Source organism: Lagenorhynchus albirostris, chromosome 4 (genome assembly GCF_949774975.1).
Source record: "Lagenorhynchus albirostris chromosome 4, mLagAlb1.1, whole genome shotgun sequence".
In the NCBI taxonomy this organism is placed as follows: Eukaryota; Metazoa; Chordata; class Mammalia; order Artiodactyla; family Delphinidae; genus Lagenorhynchus; species Lagenorhynchus albirostris.
The window spans coordinates 114,257,539-114,274,954 of NC_083098.1; the positions used below are offsets into that span (position 1 = coordinate 114,257,539).

General features: G+C 36.7%; 1 protein-coding gene across 2 annotated transcripts in view; it reads left to right on the forward strand.

Moving 5' to 3' along the window:
- TET2 (tet methylcytosine dioxygenase 2) overlaps positions 1 to 17,416 on the forward strand; it is a 133,677-nt gene that overhangs the window by 42,992 nt on the left and 73,269 nt on the right. For both annotated transcript variants that reach the window (XM_060148538.1, XM_060148539.1), the window contains exon 2: positions 2,177 to 2,322. The gene's annotated coding sequence lies outside the window, so the exon portion shown is untranslated. The remainder of the gene's footprint in view (positions 1 to 2,176; positions 2,323 to 17,416) is intronic.

Here is a 17,416-nt window from a genome sequence, read left to right on the forward strand (position 1 = left end):
ATAAATGGAAAACCAAAATGTGGTATATACATATAATGGAATACTCTTCTTCCTTAAAAAGGAAGGAAATTCTGACACATGTTACAACATGGGTGAATCTTGAAGACATTATGCTAGGTGAAATAAACCAGTCACACAAGAACAAATATGATTCTGTATGAGCTACCTCGAATGTCAAATTCATAGAGACCAAAAATAGAATTGTGTTTGCCAGGGGCTTGGGAGAGGGGAGAATGGGGAGTTGTTTAATGGGTATGGAGTTTTGTTTCAGAAAATGAAAAAGTTCTAGAGATGGTTGTGATGGTTGCACAACAGTGTGAATGTGCTTAATGCCACAGAGTTATACATTTACAATATGGTTAAATTAGTAAATTTTATGTTACACATATTTTACCACAATAGAAAAAGACTTGTAAATGAATGTTCATAGTAGCACTATTTATAATACCCAAAATGTAGAAATAACCCAAATATTTATCATGAACAGATAGAGTGTGGTACATCTATACAGTGGGATATTAGACATAAAAAGGAAGTACTGATACACACTAAGACATAGATGAACTTTGGAAACATTACACTCAGTGAAAGAAATCAGAAACAAAAAGCCAAATTTTTCATGATTTAATATATCTGAAATATCCAGAATAGGCAAATCCCTAGAGAGAGAAGGTCAATTAGGTAGAGGAGCGATGAATAAGGACTGACTCCTAATGGGTACTGGAATTATTTCAGGAGTGATGAAATTGTTCTGGAATTTGATAGTGGCAGTAATGGCACAACTTTTTGAATATACTGAACCCACAGAATTATATGCTTCAGAATGATGAATTCTATGGTATGTGAGTTATATCTCAATTTTTAAAAACCCTAAATCTTAATACATTACTTTTATGATGCCATGTTGCTAAAAAACAATGGCATGCCCCAGTCTCAGCATACTATTTCTAGCTATGTAACTGAGAAAATTAAGTGACCCCCCCCCTTCTGACTCTGTAAAATAGGGATAATAATAATTACCTCTCCAGATGTTTGTGTTAAATGAGCTAACATATGTAGTGCTTTAGCATGGTGTCTGGCATTTACTAAGAACCCAGTAAATTTACTAAGACCTCTTGGGACATGAGCCTTCAGCAGCTTCCAATACTATTTCAGATACTATTTCCAGATATTTTGGAAAATGGCTCAACTCTTTTGTCATTTTACCAGTACTCTTTACATTCCAGGTCAAAACCGCCTCTCCAAATTCTCTTAATGCTCTTTATAGTAACCCTCCCATCAGAATGGGCTTTTTAGGTATCCTTCAGTTTACTTTGCATATTCTTGCAGCTGTGTCTTTTCTTGAAAACAGTGCTGTCTCTCTCTATGCCTCTCTCTTTCTCTGAATTTCATCCTGCCCTTAAAACTCAGAAGAAGCCTTTCCTCATGCATTAAACTTTTCCTCTTATTTCAAGATTTTCACTACATCTTTGACCAGTGAAGGCTTACTTTGGTTATATTTTTAAAGCATTTATCTTATTATGTGATCTTTTGAAAGTATGTGTCCAGGTAAATTAAAGCCCCTGAGCACAGGGTCACATGTTATAATGCTTTACCTTTCCGACAGCACTTAACACATTGTCTTGATGTGGTATATTCGGAATAGACATTTGCTATTTATGAGTTAAGTTAGTGCTACATCTCAACAAGTAGAAGGAGTTATGCTAATGATTCTCTATCCTGGCTGCACCTTAGAAACACCTGGGGAGCAAGGCTTCATATTAGGCCAACAAATCAGAATCTCTGAGCGTGAGGCCTCAACTTTACACCCAAGGTGATAACTATAACCAAGGCTGAGAACTATTATATTCAACAGATGAAGTAATACAAGCCAGTGGGTCTCAAACCTAATTGATTATCACAATCAAGATGTGATCACAAACTGATGTGAGCAGAGATGCTTTGGATATTGCAAACTGCTCTACAACTATTAGACAAATACTGTGGTGCAGTTGGGACTTTCATTGATTTGAGAAAGATCCTCCAGCCCCGTATTTTTCACAGCCAATGGCATAGTGGAAATATCCAATTATAGGCACCTGAAACCTTTAAATGATACGCAATAGCTTTCATACCAGATGTACATGCTGTGTTCCTTTTTGCTAACTTAAAAATATTCAAACTGTATCTTTTCCAGGCTGGCCACCATTCAGCAGCAGACCCTCTCAAGATTGTCTACTTGCCCTCGCTCCTGTTGAGTTACCACGGGTGGAAGCAGGAGATGGGCTCCGCAGCAGCCAACAGGCCATGACCCAGGAGGCGCAGTGAGGGATAGAGCTGCTGGTAAGACACTGGGGACAGTGGGTGCTTGTTTGCGAGTGTAAGTTTGTTCTCAGTTTAATGGTCAATCTCTCTTACAACCTCCAACGCTAAGTTACTCTGTACTCTCTCAGATACCTCTATTATCTGTGCTTAGTATGCATGGCTTAGATTTTAAGGTCTATGAATCCCCTAAAGTTGTGTGCTGACTTTTAAGTACTGATACATACATTTTTTTTTCCTCTGAAGAAAAGGTAGATTTTCATCAGATTCTTAATGTTTGCTAGTTTAATAAAAGAGAGATAAGAGCCATTCAAATATAATAATAAGCATGGAGGAAGGTGCTATCTCTAACCACTTGTCACAGTATTTCTCTTCTCCATTCTGACATCACCTATGGCCACTTTGTCTCAATCTTGTTGAGGACCCAAAAAAAGTGCTATTCTGTGGTTATTTGCTGGTCTGAAAGTGAGTACCTCTTGAACCTAGGCAGCTGGGTTTCATGACAGTTTGGCTTCGTAGAACGAACAGAGAACTAAAGTTTAGAACGACAGATCTAAACGACAGATAGGAGAGCCTATGTGATTTTTTTCACGTGATTTTTCTGAAAATACAAATAGAGGTACTGAGAGAAAGATACTTTTTTCATTATGTTCTTATAGTTGATCTTAATAAAGATCAATTTGTTTTGCTAATGAGTGTCCCAACCTAAAGGGTTTCTTTGGTTTTTTTTAAGGTTTTTTTTTTTTATCACATCACTATCATTTATATAGACATATAGAAGTAGAGAACTGATGTATCTTTTTTCCCCAAAATATTTAAGATGAACACTAGAATGAATTCTACTATGTATACCTTTGCCTGTACTGTAAACCAGTTTAAATTGTGGATGCATTGTAGAAAAGAAAATGCACGTTAGCTAGAGAAAAGGAAGAATGAGGTTTTTTTTTTTTTCCATCTATAACTCTTTAGCAGATAATTTAGCTTTAGTTTCACTGAATCTTGTTTATACATTCAGCATAGCAGATCTTCTAAAAAGCCTGTGTAGCTGTAATCTCTTCCCTCACTCCAGATGCCTGAGGATATAAGTATCCGCTCTGCCACTTGATACTTCTTAGAGACTGACCTGGTGCTGAGAAATCCTTTCCAGTGTGTCCTCAGTTAAACTCCCATGATCCCTGGATGTTGCCATTTTCAAGACACAGGGCAAGTGCATCTGCCTAGATTACCTCTCTGCCCTGGGAATTTTAAGTCACTGTGTAAGGGAAAGAGATCTCAGCACAGTAGTAACTCTCAGAATGAAAATTTTCCCCTTACATGTTAATGTTTTTAGAGTAATCATTGTCACTGAAAATAGACTTCCTCTTTCCCCTCTCATGCTGGAAAATCTTAGGTAATTATGAATAAAGCATTCTTTGCTTTTCCCCTCCTGCCTTAGTGGTTGCTTTACCTCTCACTGTGGGGACTGTGGCTACTCATTCTGTACTTGGCCTTAACATGAGAACTGAGACGCATTTTTAAGATAGAATTGTTATCTCTTTAGTGAAGTCATAACATTAGTCAGAAGATTTTCTCTTCTTGGTGGTGAAGGGTGAGTAAGGAAGAGTAAAAGTTTAGGGAAAAGTATAAGATAAATTACTAACAAGAAAAGAGGACAGGAAATTAAAATATCAGCTGTTATTAAAAAAAAAAAAAAGATTTTCAAGTGACTACCGAAGGAGTTCTTCCCTCATATCCAAAAAAGAATCTAATTTTGCATTTAGTTTTTTACAGTTGGATAAGCTCAGCCAGGGACTTATTTTCAGTACTAAATACGCCGGGGGCTCATTTTTAATAATGTCTATTAGCTGTGTGTTCTTGGGAACAGTATTTAACCTCTTTAAGCCTTGTTTTATTTGGCAAGGAGGAAAATATGTCAGAGTTAAATACTAATGGAATTATGTAATGTTATATGGATAATGCGGGCAGGGCCTAGCACATAATAAGTTCTCAATTTTATATTAGCCTTTGTTTATTATTATTAATCACTGTTACTAATCTTGCTTTTCGTTTTTTAATAATGAATTCATTCCAAAAGTATTTCTTGACCACCTGTCAACTACCAGGCACTCTTTAGGAACTGGGGTGCATTAATGAGGAAAACAAAGTCTCTCTTATTTATAGAGTGGGAGACAGACATAAATAAAGTGCATAGTAGGTAGAATACCAAGAAGTGCTAAGCATAAAACTTTTGGTAGAAAAAGGAAATTGGAGGCGTGGTGAGTTAGTAATTGAAGATAGAGTAGTCAGAAAAGACCTCAGGGTAAAATTATTTTTTAAGTAAAAACATGAAAAAGGAATACACGCATACCATAAAGTTACACGGGGGAAGAGCATTTCAGGTAGATGAGAAATATACTACAAAGCCCTAGAGTAGTTTTTTCAGAGTGATTCAAAGAGAATCAGAACATCGTGTACAGCTTGATCACGTATCACCAATAAACATTTACCCAGGTACCCAAGTGAGTGATACAGATAAGAACTTTGGAAGTTCAAAGAATGGCAAGGCCCATCTAGACTAAAACAGGTAGAGAAGACTTCATGAAGGAAGGGGGAAGCTTGTGGTCTGGATCTTGAAGGAGAAGAAGAATTTGGATAGTTGGTAAAAGGGTACAAACCTTCAGTTATAAGATGAATAAAGTCTGAAAATCTAATATATAACATGATGACTATAGTTGACAATACTGTGTTGTGTAATTAAAATTTGCTAAGAGAGCACAACCTAAATGTTCGCACCAAAAAACAAAACCAAAACAATTTAACAAAAAAAAAAACCTAAATGTGTCAAGTGATGGATGCAGTAATTAACCTGATGGGGGGAATTCTTTCACAGTGTATATATCAAATCATCATATTGTATACCTTATATATTTTAGTTTTATTTGTCGTTATACCTCAATGAAGCTGAAAGAAAAAAAAAACTCCAAAGAAAAAGTTCTAAAGTTATTTTTATACAGTTCACAATCATGTAGCCTCACACCATCAGCCATAAAACAAATAAACAATAAGGAACGACATCCCAGTGACACAAGTGGAGGAGAAACAGCATGAGATAGAGTAAAATAAGGATGTTGGCTTTAAGGGCAGGGAGTGCACTAGGAAAGGGGTGAGGGCAGGCAGCCTTGTACAGAGTTGGCAAGTAGTGGGAAAGGAGATGGAAAAATAGGTGAGGTCAATTTTTATAAAACCCTAACGCCAGTCTAAAGATTATTACATGCCATTGTACACATATTGAGGAACAACTGGAGGAGGTAAGTAACAAGGTTAATTCGGGTCTCTAGCGATATTATTATTTTGACAAGTTGAGAAGAGTAGGGAGATGGTGGAAGTTGTTGGAGGAATTTCGGAGTGAGGTTGAGAACATGGATTATGATAATAAAGATAAGGCAGAAAAGGGAAGAGAGATTTGATATGTTTTAAAGAAAAATGATGATTTAACTGCTAATAGCACATAGGAGATTAAGAAGAAATGTCAGATTTTTCAAGTTTTAAATTGACCAATGAAGTGTTGGCATTATAGGAAATTATAGGAAATAGGGTACCCAGAAATGATACATGACTTCCCTAAGTTCATGTCATTAGTTATTGGCAGAACCTGGACTAGCTCCACATCTCCATATTGACAGCTCCCCATCCCCTGCTCCCCATGCCATCTGTAGGAAATATTACTGATTTGTATTTTGCCAGATTGCTTGGGGAGAATAGAGTTAGAAGTTTCGGATTTGCCCATTCACACTGTCTTATAGCCATTTTTCTAATTAATGTGGACATTTTTACCCTCTCTCATGAAACAGATCTAAGTTGTTTAGAAAGGGTCAAAGAAGCATTGGTAAAACTGGAAGAGGGTCATTCTATATGCTTAGATTCTCCCACCTATAGTGATTATTGATGTTTCCTGATTTTTTTTTTTTTTTTTTTTTTGCGGTACACGGGCCTCTCACTGTTGTGGCCTCTCCCATTGTGGAGCGCAGGCTCCGGACGCGCAGGCTCAGCAACCATGGCTCACGGGCCCAGCCGCTCCGTGGCACGTGGGATCTTCCTGGACCGGGGCACGAACCCGTGTTTCCTGCATCGGCAGGCGAACTCTCAATCACTGTGCCACCAGGGAAGCCCAATGTTTCCTGATTTTAAATGTCATCTTTCTGTCTCTTCAGTAGTTTGAGATGGAACAGTTATTTCTATCATTGTACCTATTTTCTGTTTATTTTTCAGAAGGAAAATGCCTTTTGCCTTCTCAAATTTAAATCACCACCTACATTTTAAAATTAAGACTTCAATTATCCCTTCCTTATAGGCCAGTCTTATAAACTGAAATCCATCGTCATTGTTCTATCAAGCCTGATTAATTTATCCTTTGAGTCATAAGACTTTAAACAAAAAAAAGACCCTAGAGATCATCCAAGGCAGTGCTCTTCAAACTGCACCCTTCAAACTATTATTTTTTCTACCCATCTATTTGTTATTAAATATTTTCTTATTTTTAATAAAATGTCATTTTCTAAATTATTAGAAGTATACTTAAAAGAGAAAATTTTATTTTTCTATTAACAACAGTGCTACAATTCTTTCTTTATACATTTCTTTACTCTCGCCATTATACATGCCTCATTATAATACAAGTCATGACTGAACCATATGAAAGCAAAATCTTTGTTACCTGTGGTATCTTGTCTTATATGCATATAAGGCCCAGATTGGTCTCATGGTCTCTATGTCCCAAGAGAGTGAATTATAGAAGACTATTGACGTTCTCATGGGACTCTGCTGAGAACTTTGGCAGTCCCTAAATTCACAAATAACACTATTAACACTTTTGGCATGAGTGCCTGTCCACATATGACACATATTTGAGTTTGGAACGAGTCAGCCATGCTAAAATAGACTGCACCCTATGAAAGTTATTTTCACCATTCTTGTGTTTCGGTTTCCCTATCAAAAGGTGAAGCATCAGTTGCCTCTATTGATCTCATAGGATATTTTAAGCATAAATGAAAGAGTCTTGGTGAAAACACTTTGTGTACTGAAAGAAAGTTGCAGTGCAGCTAAAGGCACTAGAAATGTTTACCCATTGTTACAGATGTTACTCTAACCAAACCTTTTCCTCAAAGTGTGAAATTAATTTGTTCTCTTGGCTTTTTTAATGTTGAAAAGATTAAGAGAACAAGTAATGGGTTTCTGGGAGAATCTATGATCGTATAGTTAATGTTGTATATGTGTATAACAATTTTGTAATTTTTAACCAAGAACACATACAGTCCTTGAATCTTAGTGGTGGTTTTAAAGGGACTTTATAAAGCAAAAACAAGGGACTTCTCTGGCAGTCCAGTGCTTAAGATTCTGCGCTTCCACTGCAGGGGACATGGGTTCAATCCCTGGTCAGGGAACTAAGATCCCACATGCCACGCAGTGCAGCCAAATAAATAAATAAATAAGTTAAATAAACAAACAAAAAACAACCTTTGCCATCTTTTCCAGATCTTGAATGCCTCCCCCACTTGCACATGTACACACCCATCTTTCCTTAAATTCTTCCAGCCAGCTTGCTTCTTACTGCATTGAGAACGTTGAACTTGTTGGACAGGAACTTCTACCACTTTCTTTTCCACCCACACCCCCAAATCCAGCTTGTCCACACCTCTACTTATTCTTACCACTCTTAATTTCCTTTCTGCATGAATTAATCATTTCCTAATTGTTCCCTCTGCTTCTGTTCTTTTATTCTTTTTTCCACCTGCTGGTCAATTTAAAGTGCTCTAGTGTGCTCATTCTTAAATGCAAATATAACCATGTATACTCCCTTCTTAATACCCTTTGATGGATACCTATTGTTGAACTTTGTTAAAGCAGTGGAAGCACCACCCCCTACCCCACCTTCCTTGCAAAGTTTTTACAATTAAAATGAAGTTCATCTGGTCAGTGCAGAAATGGATACAATGTGGGGACTCATAGGGCCACCTACCTACCCCCTTTTCAGCCAGTGTGGCCCTGAACAGCTCTGTGAACTCTTGCTATCTAAAGAACTCAGTTTGGAAAACCATTGACCTATAGGAAGTAGATCAAACTCTGTATTTAATATTCCTGATCTGGCTCTTGATTACTCTTCAACCTCCTTGTCACCATATTGACTGTCCCTCAGATTGTGTGGTATAATTCTTCCTAACTATAGGCCTTGAACATAACATTATATTTCACACATTCAAGTCTTTGTACTTGTTCCTCTCCTGGTTAAATGTCCTTTTGCCGTAGAGCCCCAGCTCAGGTTTCTCATCAGCAAAACCTCATATTTGTGGCATTTATTGTCCCTCAAACATCACACTTTCTGTAGTCCTGTGTGCCTGTCTTCTCTGAAATCCCTAGGACAAAGGCTTCCATTCCTAACATCTTGCACAGTGTTTGGTTACATAGTAGGCACTTAATCACACTCTTCAAAAGAAGGAATTCACTTTGTGATCATATCTTCTGTTCTTCCTTGTCCCCTCTGGCTCCTTCTTAAAATAGATTCAGCACCTGCCCATTAAGTGGGGGTGGGGTGTGAGAGGAACTGAGAGGGTAAGAAGTTGGAACTTACAGTGTCTAGACATGGTAATCTTGTATACAAAATTACCTTGTTTCAGAGCTTGAATCTCAGAGATACTCAGTTGTAACTAACATTTGTAAAAGTAACATTTGATGCTTATATATTTTTTCCCTAAAGTGTCCTACCGAAAATAAATTGATTACAATTGGGATTTGTGCTTTTGTTGGCTGTTTTGGGAGACTTTAAGGATATTCTAATTCCAGTAGTATTGGTGAACATAAATGCTTCACTATAGGAAGAGAAATTTGAAAGCTGTTATGGATAATATATGGTGTCTATTGGGTGATAATTTTAATGAATAAACACACTCAAGACCTTGTTTGTTGAGACATGAATGCAGGAAATGTTTAGAAAATTCCAGAAAGTTTAGTTGACGATAGATTTTCTGACCTAGCAGTTTTTTGTTTTGTTCTGTGTTTCACTCTCAGGTGAAAGGAGAAAGATTGGTCAGTGTACTTTAGAATGTAGGCCCTTGTGGGAAGCCATGTGTTTGGCAGTGCTGCCTAGGTGCCTTGCGATGTTATGAGGACATAGCTGGGAGTGTATGCAAGCTTACAGGGCTAAATCGATACGCTGGATCTCTAGAGAGCATTTCAGGAAAGACCTCTGAGCTCCAGGTTCCCTAACCAAACAGTGACGTGATTATTAAAATCCATAGCTTCAGAGGAGGGTAAATAAACTTCCCGCATCAAATGCAGGATTGAATACTTTGGAATTTTAAATGTATTTCATTTAGAACAAAAAAATGTTTAGCCTTTTGATATATATATTTCTTTGAAGTATAAAACCAGATGGTCTCAAAAAGATTTTTTTCCTTTATTCAGTTTCATACTATTTAAAAAAACATTTTAAAATTTGAAGTATAGTTGGGCTTCCCTGGTGGCGCAGTGGTTGAGAGTCCGCCTGCTGATGCAGGGGACACGGGTTCGTGCCCCGTCCAGGAAGATCCCACATGCCGCGGAGCAGCTGGGCCCGTGAGCCATGGCCGCTGAGCCTGCGCGTCCGGAGCCTGTGCTCCGCGATGGGAGAGGCCACAACAGTGAGAGGCCCACGTACAACAAAAAAAAAAAAAAAATTTGAAGTATAGTTAATTGATAATGTGTTAGTTTCAGGTGTACAGCAAAGTGATTCAGTTACACACAAACACACAATATATATTATTTTTCAAATTATTTTCCAGTATAGGTTATTAGAAGATATTGAATATAATCCCCTGTGCTATACAGTAGGTCCTTGTTTATTTTATATATAGTTGTGAATATCTGTTAATCCCAAATTTCTAACTTATCACCCCCCCTTCCCTTTTGGTAAGCATACGTTTGTTTTCTATGTCTGTGAGTCTATTTCTGTTTTGTAAATAAGTTCATTTGTGTCATTTTTTTAGATTCCACAAGATATCACATATATTTGTCTTTCTCAATCTCTCGGTCCATCCATGTTGCTGCAAATGGCATTATTTCATTCCTTTTTTTTATACCTAAGTAGTATTCCATTGTATATATTGGGATAGCCAAAAAGTTTGTTGGGTTAGTGAATACAGTGTTCAGTAAAATTCTTGGTGAAAATGAAAAATGTGTCTTTTATTTTTACATAAAACCAAACGAACTCTTTGGCCAACCCAATATGTACCACATTTTCTTTATCCATTCATCTGTTGATGAATACTTAGGTTGCTTCCACATCTTGGCTATTGTAAATAGTGCTTCAATGAACATTAGGATGTGTTTATTTTTCTCTTTCTGACTTACTTCACTCTGTATGACAGACTCTACTCATATATATGGAATCTAAAAAAAATGGTTCTGATGAACCTAGGGGCAGGACAGAAATAAAGACACAGGTAGAGAATGGACCTGAGGACACGGGGAGGGGGAAGGGTAAGCTGGGACGAAGTGAAGGAGTAGCATTGACATATATACACTACCAAATGTAAAATAGATAGCTAGTGGGAAGCAGCTGCATAGCACAGGGAGATCAGCTTTATGACCACCTAGAGGGGTGGGATAGGGAGGGTGGGAGGGAGGCGCAAGAGGGAGGAGATATAGGGATATATGTATACACATAGCTGATTCACTTTGTTATACAGCAGAAACTGACACTACATTGTAAAGCAATTATACTCCAATAAAGATGTTAAAAAACAAACAAAACGATTGTTTTCCCATTTAAAAAAGAAAATGAACATTGGGATGCATGTATCTTGTAGAAGTAGAGTTTTCTCTGGATATATGCCCAGGATTGGGATTGCTGGTTTATATGGTAAAACCATTTTTAGCTTTAAGGAAGCTTCATACTGTTCTTCATAGTGGCTACACCAATTTATACTCCCACGAACAGTGTAGGAGAGTTCCCTTTTCTCCACACCCTCTCCAGCATTTATTATTTGTAGACTTTTTAATGATGGTCATTATGACTGATGTCAGGTGATACCTCATTGTAGTTTTGATTTGCATTTCTCTGATGATTAGTGATGTTGAGCATCTTTTCATGTGCCTCTTGGCCATCTGTATGTCTTCTTTGGAGAAATGTCTATTTAAGTCTTCTGCCCAGTTTTTAATTAATTAATTAATTTTTGATACTGAGCTGTATGAGCTATTTGTATATTTTGGAGGAAATTAATCCCTGTCAGTAACATTGTTTGCAAATATTTTCTCCCATTCCATAAGTTGTCTTTGATTTTTTTTAATATATTAAGCTGTATGAGCTGTTTGTATATTTTGGAAATTAGTCCATTGTCGGTAGCATCATTTGCAAATATCTTCTCCCATCTGTAGGTTGTCTTTTTTTTTGTTGTTATATACTTTTTTAAAGTTAATAGATAGGTAAGGTTTAATTTTTATTTTTTTTGTATTTTAGTTGTCCCTTTCCATTTTTTCAAAAGTTCTACCTTCTCAAAATGAGTCTTTTTAAGACATTTTAAAAATAGAAATTAGTATAATGATTATTCAGTTAGTAATTTTCCTGCAGTAGCAAGGGAGGAAAGCACATCTGAATGCCTAGTGCATAGTAAGTATTAAATAAATAATATGTTTTGATTGAGTGAAGGGGTTGTAATCCTATAGAAAAGAAGATAACTTAATATCAAAATATTTTTTAAAACTTAGTTTAAATTTTATTAATGCTGTAGAAGGTACTTCTCTTCATTAATATGTGTCATACAACTGGAATATATCATAAAATGCCTACTTCAAATGTTTATTGAGGGCTGTAACGAAAGCAGAAGGGGGAGATATGGGGAGAAAAGTGGCCAGGAGTTAAAAGGGGCAGTTTCCATATTTTATGAGAAAATAAATGTTTAGATAATTGCTATAACTGAAGAAAAGTTATATATTTTAAAACTTAAAAAAAAAATTATTCCCTTTTCATGCCATGCTGGAATCTTCTTTACTACCTTTCTACAAAAGACTATTCAAGATTGGATTTTTCTAATGGGAATGCAGTAATTGAGTACATTTTTGGAATGTTCTAACTGTTTCGTATCCTGTTAAGGTAAAATCAGCATTTGTTGAACAATGTTGGATCCCTGTGTTATGTACTGGTCCTTTAAATATTAAAGTTTGGTGTTTGGTATTTTAAATAGTTGTGATCAGGTCATCATACATCTCTCTCCTAGTTTTCTGGACACTTCACATCCATTAATATGGCCTCAAAGCACACTTGGCTTTCTTGCCACAAGGCCACACATTAAAGTTGCAGTGTAACTTGTCTTTTTTTTTCACAGAAGCAGCTGATAAACCAAATCTCTTTCATCCTTACTTTGGGACTGTGATTTTCTAATCAATGTTGAAAAATTTAACATTTAATTTAGTAAATTGCATCTTGTTATTTTTAATCCCTCCTTTAAGCCTAGGCAAGTTTATGAAAATCTTTTTTCATTCTATTTATTTTTTATTCTATTTATGTTTCTGCTTTCTCTTTCATTTTCTCTGTAACTTTTATAAGCATGACCTCTGTTTTCTTTGATATTACTGATTATAATGTTGATAAAATTTCTTTTTAAAAATTGGATGATCACTGAGAGAACAAGTCATATATATTTATGTGTGTGTGTGTGTATATATATATATATCTTTTAATAAGTTTATTTATTTAATTTATTTTTGGCCGCATTGGGTCTTTGTTGCTACGTGCAAACTTTCTCTAGTTGGGCAAGTAGGGGCTACTCTTCATTGCAGTGCACGGGCTTCTCATTGCAGTAGCTTCTCGTTGCGGAGCACGGGCTCTAGGCGAATGGGCTTCACTAGTTGTGGCCCACGGGCTCAGTAGTTGTGTTGCACGGGCTTTGTTGCTTCATGGCATGTGGTATCTTCCCAGACCAGTGATCGAACCTGTGTCCCCTACATTGGCAGGCAGATTCTTAACCACTGCACCACCAGGGAAGCCCCTATGTATATTTTTTAAGTCTTACCTAAAACTTAGAACAACTCTCATTTGTGATGTCCTTTATTTTCTCTGTTTTTAACTTTCTCCTCTGGAAAGTAGAGGCATTGTACATCTTACTTGATAGGAGAAAAGAATCTACTTTCATTACATAACACCATACTTTTAAAACTTTAAAAGCTAGCTTTTTATATTTACAACTGGTGGTATAATTAGATGGTTCCCATGGACTGGAGGTTCTGGATCAAGATAGGCAGCTGAAGAAGATTAAGATTCACTCTACCCTCCTCCCCCAAAAGGGGGGGCAACTCTGAACTGGCAGGCCTTACTGGAATCATTTTAAGTGAGTTGGACACAGTGATGAACCATGAACTTAAGGGAGCATTAGAACAGCAGTCCCCAACCTTTTTGGCGCCAGGGACCAGTTTCGTGGAAGACAATTTTTCCACCGATGGGGTGGCGGGGGGTGGTTCAGGTGGTAATGCAAGTGATGGGGAGCGATGGGGAGCGGCAGATGATGAAGCTTTGCTCACTCGCCCACCGCTCACCTCCTGCTGTGCGGCCCGGGGATTGGGGACCCCATATTAGAAGGTAGGCTTGAACATGTAGAAGCAATTGTCTCACTCCTGAATTTGTGGTTACTTTTGCCTTTACTGAAGGAGAGAGAAAACACTTTCCTGTTGGTTCTGCAGATAATGTATTTATCATCTTTGACGCATTGGTAGACTGATTTTCCATTTAGCTAGTTTATCAGGTATAGCAGATAATACTCTTGATAATAGATCATTTAAACCCAAGGTGGTTTGGTTTAAGTCACATTAGAATACAAAGGTCAGAATGATAGCACAGTGGACATTGATATGAAAACCTGTGAATTTGTTTTTAGAGGACATCAGGAAAAAAAAGTAAGCTTTAAACTTCCACTGTTGTTTCTCTGAGCCTCAGTTCATCAGTTATTTCTATTTCGAAAATTCCTTCAAGAGTTTTATTTTGTGAATGTAGAAAAAGGTATATTAATTTAAAAGATCTGCTGTGTCTCTACTTGTTATATGTTCATTCAACCCCTAATTACCTTTCCACTTAATTCTCATTTCCTCCCTCCTACTCTTTAACCATTTTCCATTTTCCTCCCTGTCTGGACACACTGCTTCCTGCTGGTCAGTAGGTCAGAAACCATGTGTCTGATATGAATATAAATATATAATACGTAGGTCATACTTTTCACCAAAATGAAAAGGAAGTTTGACTTTACTCAGTTGCTTATGTTTTGTTTTATATTCAGGCTCTAAGTTTTATGTTCATGAGATAATTATAACTTGAGACACTGAATAATACTATGATTAAGATCTTTGTTGTTGAATCCTTCTACCCCAGGAGAGTGAGAAGAATTAAATTCTTCTTTAAATTCAATTATTTAGCTGAATCATTTAACTACTTGCAAATCAAGAGTTTAATTTAGAACATTATATTTGATATATTTTTAAAAGTTGGATGAACTGCCCTTGAAAATAAAATTATCTCTTCCTCAAAAAAGGCACCATTTTCCCTTCAAATATGTAATTGAGAAGAAATACTTTCCTATTGAAGTGGTCACACTTATACATCTTATTTGCCCTATTGTTTAATGTAAAGTATTTCCTAAAAATGTTATGGAAAGTCTTAATACTATATTTTCATTCATTGACAGTAAACAACACAATAGATATGAGGCAAAAAGGTGTTTTTTAAATGATAAATTGTGGGTGCATTGGTGCAATGCTTATTTTTGTTCCCATTGTAGTGCTCAGTAGCTTTTAGTAAATAAAATTATCAGTTGACAGTATTTAAACCAGGCACTTAAAGTGGGGGTATTTCTTATTTGTGAGCTTTTTTTTTTTTTTTTTTTTTGCGGTACGCGGGCCTCTCACTGTTGTGGCCTCTCCCGTTGCGGAGCACAGGCTCCGGACGCGCAGGCCGAGCGGCCATGGCTCACGGGCCTAGCTGCTCTGCGGCATGTGGGATCTTCCCAGACCGTGGCATGAACCCGCGTCCCCTGCATCGGCAGGCGGACTTTCAACCACTGCGCCACCAGGGAAGCCCTGTGAGCTTTTTTTAAGAAGAACTTCATTTCCCTGAGAGGGTTTTAGAACTACTTACGGATTTTACAAAGCAAACTATAAAGCAATGGAAGGTCACCTCCAAGTTGGGGCTAGAGTTGAATTCCTGCCAATATAGTTAAATATGCTATCATTAACAGGGCATCTTCATCCAGAATCTATAGATTACCATCTCCTGCCCTCCAGATTTATGTGACCATAGAATTTACTGCATATTTTGTGAGATAACATCCACCCCCAACTTCTTTCTTCCTTGACCTTTTGTAAATGTCCAGTGAACTGGTTCCCTGACTCATAAATATAAATGAATAAGTCCCTACATAGCTATCTCTTCAAACTTCATTTTTACAGAAAGCTTGGAAAAACTGTGGATACATAACATATATTAATCTTACTTAATGGATAGCTGATGCTGAAACTAATATGAAAATCAAATGATTAATTCTGTTTTCCTAGCCCTTGCCTTTGAGCAGCCTGAGTCTTCTGGGAGGCGAGGTGACTGCTTCAGCGTGGAGCAATGAATTACTTGGCACCGCTGCCTCTCAAGTTCTCTGAACACATAGTGGTTCTCTACCCACTGCTACAGACTACCTCTATAAAAAAAATCTGTAATTCGTACTTTGTTTTTTTAATCTTTTCCATAAACTACTATATTATTCTTAAAGAAATTACAGGATAGATTTTTAAATTACTCATTGTTTTCAGTTACCTTAGTATTTTTCTTCTCTGAAATTCTGGTTTTCTCAAAGGCAGTAGTTTTTTGGCCTCTTCTAAATAACATTTAATATTTTTAGTAACATCATAACTTTAATGAATGGCCACATTAAGCCCTTATTTTGAGCCATATTCTCTTACTTTTTATAACAAGGCTTGGGTTTTTATTATTATCATTTATAATTTATTGAAGAGTACTTTCTCTTTGGGGTCCACAGTTTTGTAATAGGGTTGCTGTCAACAAAGTAGCAGATACTAGGTTAACGCCATAAAGATTTTATTGTGAAGACATGGAACGGTTAACTATAGCAGGCAAAATGAAAATAATAAATACAAACATTTTCTGAAACAAAACAGAACATGTGTAAGTAAAAGTATCAAATACAGTGGGATACCTGGCCAAGTATTTTTCAATGTCTTAAGAAATGTAAGTGAAAACATTTGAATTTCATAGTCATCCATGTAAACTGAAAATGACCTAATGGAGTTTGAGCTCACGAAGTACTTGGACTTCCCTCTTATTCCTATCCTATTAGGATTCCTAACACTGTGCTTGGCACATGTTAGGTAATAAATGTTTGGTGGATGAATAATGATTATCATTGACTTATTAAATGAGGAGAGTTGGAAAAGTGCTATCTATCAATATCCAGTTAGTTACTTTGAAACATTTTATATAAGTTTAAGGGATAAAAATAGTGCCATATGATTATGCTATACTAAGTTAAGAACTACTTCCATTCTTACGTAGACCATATACATTCTTATTTGTCTTATATAATTTCACCAGAATACACAAAATAGCAGATTTGTTTGGGAGATGATTGTCCAGAAAGGAGTGGTAGGAGAGGGTTTTAGGCTTTGGATTTACTGGAAAATAATTGTATTTCCAGTTTTTAAAAATATCCTGAACAACACTGTGAACAGTTGGGAATTGAATGTGCTTGTGTCCGAGAAAGGCCATTTTCATCACAAAGAAGGGAGTGCCTGGCTTTGGGAAGCACATATACCTTAGCTCTTAATTACACTACTGATGCCGCTGAGCAGTAGGTAATACCAAAAAGAGTCAGAACCATGATTAAGGATGTTGAGGAAATGTCTTTGGCAAGATTTAAGTTTTCGATATAAGGAATATACAACCTCTGTGAAGTCATCCCAACTTCTTCAGGTAAACTTAGCCCCTTTCTTTTCTGTGTCTCCAAAGCATGTTGCATATAATCTATTAGAAAACTAATCACACTGTTTCCTTAGGATGTTTAAAGAAACTCTCTTCCTCAGGGATAAGAATCTTTTTTTTTTTTTTAGTAGAGAT